The sequence below is a fragment of the Oncorhynchus keta genome, chromosome 22 (genome assembly GCF_023373465.1).
Source record: "Oncorhynchus keta strain PuntledgeMale-10-30-2019 chromosome 22, Oket_V2, whole genome shotgun sequence".
NCBI classification, from domain to species: Eukaryota; Metazoa; Chordata; class Actinopteri; order Salmoniformes; family Salmonidae; genus Oncorhynchus; species Oncorhynchus keta.
In genome coordinates, this window is record NC_068442.1 from 40772651 (window position 1) to 40780198 (window position 7548).

Genomic DNA, 7548 nt, shown 5'->3' on the forward strand with positions numbered 1-7548 from the left:
CAGCATTCACCTAAAGCTGTCATTTGAAGACATTGAATTGATGTTAATCTGTGTGACAGCCCATCTAGGTCTTTCTTTAATGTTTCTGTGACATACAGTAGAATTTACCCATACTCAAGTTCATTTTTCTAAATGAAACAGAAAAATCAAGGAAAATACTTGAAAGGTTAGCTGGGTAATTTAATGATCCTGCTTTATGGCACAGCCAACAGGTTGGTAACTGATTTCCTGTACAGTAGACATAAAAACAACTCCACTCCATGGTTCTGAAAGCTAGGCTGTAGTAAAAAGCAAGAAGCAAATAAAGATTGTGTGTTGTATGGGAGGGCAGTTAACGAAAAGGAACGAGATGCAGGTTTCACTGTACAAAGACAGACAAAAAGGTAAAATGACCCAAAAAGGCTTTATTCAACTTTGATTAGAAACATTCAAAGCTCTCCACAAGCATGCAAATCATGTTCTCCATGGTAATAAAAAAAACAAGCAACCTTCACAATGGTAAAATATAGCAACAGTGCATTATGAAATGTATTCAACCTCACGTTTGCCTTGAATTGTAAAAATGCATTTTCATTGATGTACACAACTAGCAAAAATACATTTTTGGGGCTGCCTCTCGTCCCTGTTGCGCTGCCGTGCCAACTCCTCAAAATGCTACTGCTCTGCTTTGGCTGCCTCCAACTCTTCCCTGTGGCGGCGATAATCCCCAGCCTGTGCCCAGGGTACCTCTCTGTCCAAAATCTCCTCCAAAGTCCAGGAGTCCAGAACTCGCTGCTGCCAGATACCACGCTGCTTCGTCCTTGGTTGGTGGGTGATTCTGTAACGATCATCTGTGGTGGAAGAAGGTGAGGACCAATGCGCAGCGTCGTAAGTGTTCATATTTTTTTATAAAATAACTGAACACTGAACAAAACAACAAACGAACAGTCCCGTAAGGTGAATGGGGAAAAAAAAACACTAAACAGGAAATAATCATCCACAAAACACAGGTGGGAAAAGGCTACCTAAGTATGATTCTCAATCAGAGACAACAAACGACACCTGCCTCTGACATAGAAACATAGAAAAAAGAACATAGACTACCCACCCCAACTCACGCCAACTCACGCCCTGACCAAACTAAAACAAAGACATAACAAAGGAACTAAGGTCAGAACGTGACAGGAAGTAAGCATTTCACTGTAAGGTTTACACCTGTTGTATTTGGCGCACGTAAAAAATAAACTTTGATTTGGAAATCACCCTCTAGTGGCCTCATGGGTGGAATGTAAATATTTTTCATTATTTTCTCATTGATAAACTTAAGTGCAGAAAATCCGATGTTTCTGTGTCAAACGGTTTTGTTATATATAAAGTGTAATATTGGGATGCAAACTCAAAATGGAATACATTTCAACTCTATATCTGACACAATACAGGTCCCTTCTTTTTTAAAGCCCATAACCATGTGTGTGAGGTGTATACTTTTGTTACAAAATATATTTGTTTAAGACGATCAAGAACACTATGTGACTCTGATTTAGCCCACTGTAGTAAAATGTTAGCATGAACAATATATACACCGAAAATATTGAGTAACGCTAACAAATGGCTAATCACTAACAGGCATGCTAAATACGAATTCATTCTGAATGGAAATGCTAATGTTAGCAATAACATTAGCGGGGGCACGAGTTCGCTAACACGCTCAACATAAATGGCGATTACAACAATAGGCAATTTTGAGCCCCGTAAACCACAAGACAAACATCTTAAGGCACTTACTTTTAGATGCACATACAATAAAATATCCGATAACGCAGGTATTGTGACCACATCGGACCTGACAGAGCTAGTGACATGGAGCCTGATTGAGCTACAGACTGAGCTAGGGGATGTTAGGGTTATCAGGACGGAAAGCTCTGGGCCTACTGGGATAGACAACTGGAGACCTCGCATAGCAGGTGACTGAAGACACTAGGTGATCAGGGAACTGAGGGTTAAGATGCTCTGGACCTACTGGGAATATAGAGACTTTAGACTGAGGACCTAATAGGAGAGAGGGTGAGGTGTCACCTACGACAGGATAGTGAACACCTCGGTGAGGTTGGTCCTCAAAGGGGACGTCAGGCGAGTCTTCCACTGCGACGTCAGGAGGGTATCCCAAAGCTGGAACTAGCACAACATAGTACAGAGGGGCTAGCATAAACCCCAAGACTTGGACAGGCAGGTCCCACCAGGCCGGGGCTGACAGGGCCTGGAGAGCAGACATGGACCGCAGAGACTGGAGGGGGCTCCCAGGTCTTCTTTGGACAACAGCAGGCTGGATGTCAAAGGATGGAGGAGGGAAACATCTTAGGACAGCAGAAGGCTGGATGTCAAAGATGGACTAGGCAGTTCCCTAGGCGGTTCCCTAGTCCAAAACAGACTATAGCACTGATACTATATGCATGACATGACTAACAAGCTAACACAGGCTTGTATATACACAGGCAGTTAGAAAAGCCAAGGCTAGCTTTTTCAAGCAGAAATTTGCTTCCTGCATCACAAACTCAAAAAAGTTCTGGGACACTAAAGTCCATGGAGAATAAGAACACCTCTCAGCTGCCCACTGCACTGAGGATAGGAAACTCTGTCACCACCGATAAATCCACTATATTTGAGAATTTCAATAAGCATTTTCCAACGGCTGACCATGCTTTCCACCTGGCTACCCCTACCCCGGTCAACAGCACTCACCCAAGCCTTCCCCATTTCCCCTTCTCCCAAATCCAGTCAGCTGATGTTCCGAAAGAGCTGCAAAACCTGGACCCCTACAAATCAGCCGGGCTAGACAATCTGGACCCTTTCTTTCTAAAATTATCTGCCGAAATTGTTGCAACCCCTATTACTAGCATGTTCAACCTTTCTTTCGTGCCGTCTGAGATTCCCAAAGATTGGAAAGCAGCTGCGGTCATCCCCTTCTTCAAAGGGGGGGACAGTCTTGACCCAAACTGCTACAGACCTATATCTATCCTACCTTGCCTTTCTAATGTCTTCGAAAGCCAAGTCAACAAACAGATTACCGACCATTTCCAATCCCACCCCAACTTCTCTGCTATGCAATCTGGTTGCAAAGCTGGTCATGCGTGCAACTCAGCCACGCTCAAGGTCCTAAACTATATCTTAACCGCCATCGATAAGAAACAATACTGTGCAGCCGTATTAATCGACCTGCCCAAGGATTTGGACTCTGTCAATCACCACATTCTTATCTGCAGACTCGATAGCCTTGGTCTCTCAAATGATTGCCTCGCCTGGTTCACCAACTACTTCTCTGATAGTTCAGTGTGTCAAATCGGAGGGCCTGTTGTCCAGGCCTCTGGCAGTCTCTATGGGGGTGCCACAGGGTTCAATTCTTGGGCAGACTCTTCTCTGTATACACCAATGATGTCACTGTCAAGACCCGGTTACGAACTCAGGTCTCCGGTGTGAGAAAGTCACTTAGCAAACTGAGCCACTAATAGTCGGCAGAGCCCAGAAGATGAGGCAGACACAGCATTACTTGAGACAGTGTTTTAATAAAGTAAAAAGGAAAGTTCAGGCAAAAATATAAATCCACAACATCAAACGTAATTCCAAGAGAAAAAGGTCATCCAAGTCAAAAGGTAAATCCACAAGGTGGTAGGTACAGCAGGAAAAAGCCTCAAAAGATAATCAAAAATAAATGAGAACAAAAACAGCATACCACAAGAGCGTACAACTGGAGCAACAAATGTTCACAGCATCGCTGGGTGCTAACATTCAAATAAAGAGCAAAGAACTGAGGAAAACTAAGGGTTTAAATACAATCAAGGGAAACGAGGCACAGGTGCAAATAATAACTGGAAACAAGGGAAAACAAAAGAGTCAAAAAAGCACCATGGGGACATCTAGTGGCCAAAACCAGAACAATCCTGGCCAAATCCTGACAGTCGCTCTTGCTGCTGGTGAATCTCTGATCCACCTCTACGCAGACGACACAATTCTGTATACTTCTGGCCCTTCTTTGGACACTGTGTTAACAACCCGAGCTTCAATGCCATACAACTCTCCTTCCGTGGGCTCCAACTGCTCTTAAATACAAGTAAAACTAAATGCATGCTCTTCAACCGATGGCTGCCTGCACCGACCCGCCCGTCCAGCATCACGACTCTAGACGGTTCTGACTTATGTGGACAACTACAAATACCTAGGTGTCTGGTTAGACTGTAAACTCTCCTTCCAGACTCACATCAAACATCTCCAATCCAAAGTTAAATCTAGAATTGGCTTCCTATTTCGCAACAAAGCATCCTTCACATACCCTCTTAAAACTGACCATCCTACCGATCCTCGACTTCGCCGATGTCATGTACAAAATAGCCTCCAATACCCTACTCAATAAATTGGATGCAATCTATCACAGTGCCATCCGTTCTGTCACCAAAGCCCCATATTCTACCCACCACTGCTACCTGTATGCTCTCGTTGGCTGGCCCTCGCTTCATACTCGTCACCAAACCCACTGGCTCCAGGTCATCTACAAGACCCTGCTAGGTAAAGTCCCCCCTTATCTCAGCTCACTGGTCACCATAGCAGTATATCTCTCTGGTCACCTCCAAAACCAATTCTTCCTTTGGCCGCCTCTCCTTCCAGTTCTCTGCTGCCAATGTCTGGAACGAACTACAAAAATCTCTGAAACTGGAAACACTTATCCCCCTCACTAGCTGTAAGCACCAGCTGTCAGAGCTGCTCACAGATTACTGCACCTGTACATAGCCCATCTATAATTTAGCCCAAACAACTACCTCTTCCCCTACTGTATTTATTTATTTTTCTCCTTTGTACCCCATTATTTCTCTCTACTTTGCACATTCTTCCATTGCAAATCTACCATTCCAGTGTTTTATTTGCTATATTGTATTTACTTCGCCACATGGCCTTTTTTGCCTTTACCTCCCTTATCTCACCTCATTTGCTCACATTGTATATAGACTTATTTTTCTACTGTATTATTGACTGTATGTTTGTTCTACTTCATGTGTAACTCTGTGTTGAACTGCTTTGCTTTCTCTTGGCCAGGTCGCAGTTGTAAATGAGAACTTGTTCTCAACTTGCCTACCTGGTTAAATAAAGGTGAAATAATAAATAAATAAAAAAATATACAGCATGGGCTGCACCACTGTAGCAGGAAATGTGTGTTCACATGACAAGCTACACAGGCTATGGAACTTGTAGAAAATGGTAAATATACAAATGTAAACAATGCAGTATTGTAAGTACGTCTTCACAACATGAACACATTTACCATGAGCGGTGTACACAGAATATAGCCTAGCAGCACTCGTGAGAACTGTGGTTTATCGCTAACAGGAATGCTAAATAATAACGCATTCTGATTGGATATTCTAACACTAGCGAGCTAGCTAACAATCCCCACATACATGTTGATTACAACAATAGGCAATCTTATACTCCGACATCAACATATTAAGGCACTTATTTTTAGATGTACGCACAGTAAAATATCAGACAGCTAAGGTGTGTGACCACAGGAGGAAGAGTAGTAGGAGTGCTCGTCATGGTAGGGAAAGCACGTCCCGGAAATGTCCCGGGAATTCTATTGTTGATAGGCTGATATAAACTGATTGGTGTGACATTGACCAATAGGAACTAAAAGAATGGTGAATAATGTTTTGTGCAATTTTGGAGTCAATTTTATTCTAAGTAAGAATAGAAAATGTTTATGAACACGTGTACTTTTATGTGGATGCTACCATGATTATGGATAATTATGAATGAACTGTGAATTAAAAGTTTACAGAGGCACAAGGATCATACCCCCTAAAAAACTGTTGAACTGACAGTCACTGGAGGCCATCGGGGTGTGTACATGTGAGGAACTTGATTTAGAGAAGCATGGGGACACACTCTTGAAGGAAGGGGGTAGTTCAGCACATTAATCAGCTTTATAACCAGTGTTGAGCCTAACCGGCATACATAGGCTGCGTGTGAGTTTTACATTTGGGGTAAGCATTTTCACCATTAAAATGCTAACCTCCCCCGTTATTGGTAATGATAAGATTTTAGAATGTTTGTTGTAGCCTCTGAAAGGCATCTTACTCATCATTATTCATGATTTATTCATGATTTTTCTTAATCATGGTATTATCAGGATTTATTTTGAAATGTTCAGAAACATCTTAGAAGGAAATTATTCAAGTCACCATTCACCGTTTAGTTCCTATTCTGCAAAACATAACATGAAAACACCAAAAACAAACTGCAAATGCATCCAAGATTAGAGTCTCAAACTTGATGTAGTCATTGCATGCAAGGAATATGGGACCAAATACTAAACCTTTGACTGCTTTTAAAGACTATAAGAGAATTTGTCCAAATATTTATGACTTACTAACATGGGGGGGACTAGATAAATAAAGTGCTTTCATTTCTAAACTGTAAAACAGATATGTATAAAAGAAAAAAACTCAAATAATAGGTGACATTCTGTACTGTCGCCTCATCTGACACATTTGATCTCAAGTCCAAGATGCTGTAGAATAGAGCCAAATTTAAATTTTAGCTTCAATGTCCAAAAACAAATTGAGGGGATTGTACTTCACCTGTCATGTCAAAGCGGTACAGAAAATGATATCATATGCATGCATCTTTATATTTATAAATGTTGTAGAGTATATAAGCACTTGTGTACCCACATTCAGAAAATATTTAATTTCTTGATTTTACTTTGTAGTAAACATTAAAATATAGACCTATTCATTAGTCAAATTTAACCAGAGCTCACCCAGATCAAGAAGATGGTGATGTCATATGCCATCGGTCGGAATACTAGTCATTTCAACAACTGATTAATATTAAAACCGTGACAAAATAACTCAATTCGGCTAAAGCGACACTTATCATCAACCAATTTTACATTCAATGTCAGTTTGCCACAACTTCCTGATGGAAACGAAAAGTGACACTTCAAAAGACCACATGGTTATGAATAGTTGCATGGACTGAAATATATTGCAAAACTATCACTACTACAGTATTGAAAACTACTTAAGTTTTACAAACAAGGCCTCAGATCTATAAACTAATGACTGGACAAGTAATCAGATGAAGGGCCACGATCAGTAGGGCACAACAATGTTTTGAAACGAAAAGCAGAAATGACACCGTCTTGCAGTCTTGGTAAAAAAACAAATGACCAAGAGAGTGTGTTGTGCATGTTTGCAGATTCAAGGGTTGTGTGGTAGCCACAGGCCACTGGGTACAACACATAAATACGAATTTGTTCTTAACTGGCTTGTCAGTTAAATAATGGTCACATAAATAAAATCAAATATAATTACAACAGGGATAATTGGGAAATATTTGGTTGAGATGATCAATGCGATTACAACCTATATTCACCCACTCAAAAAGACAGTTGAATTTCCAATGTTACGCTTTTAACCATTTAAAAGTATAGAAAAATTCAAATGGGAATACAATGTCAGATATTTTGTATATTTATACAACAGATTCATGTGTTGTCACTGTGCTTCATCTAATAGC

General features: G+C 41.0%; 1 long non-coding RNA gene across 1 annotated transcript; it reads right to left on the reverse strand.

The window, feature by feature from the left end:
• Positions 1–384: 384 nt before the first annotated feature.
• Positions 385–7037, reverse strand: LOC118400793 (uncharacterized). The gene is made up of 2 exons (XR_008075592.1): positions 6788–7037; positions 385–830 (listed from the first exon to the last, which is right to left on the reverse strand). It is a non-coding gene; the product is annotated as an uncharacterized LOC118400793 (long non-coding RNA).
• Between the last annotated feature and the right edge of the window lie 511 nt (positions 7038–7548).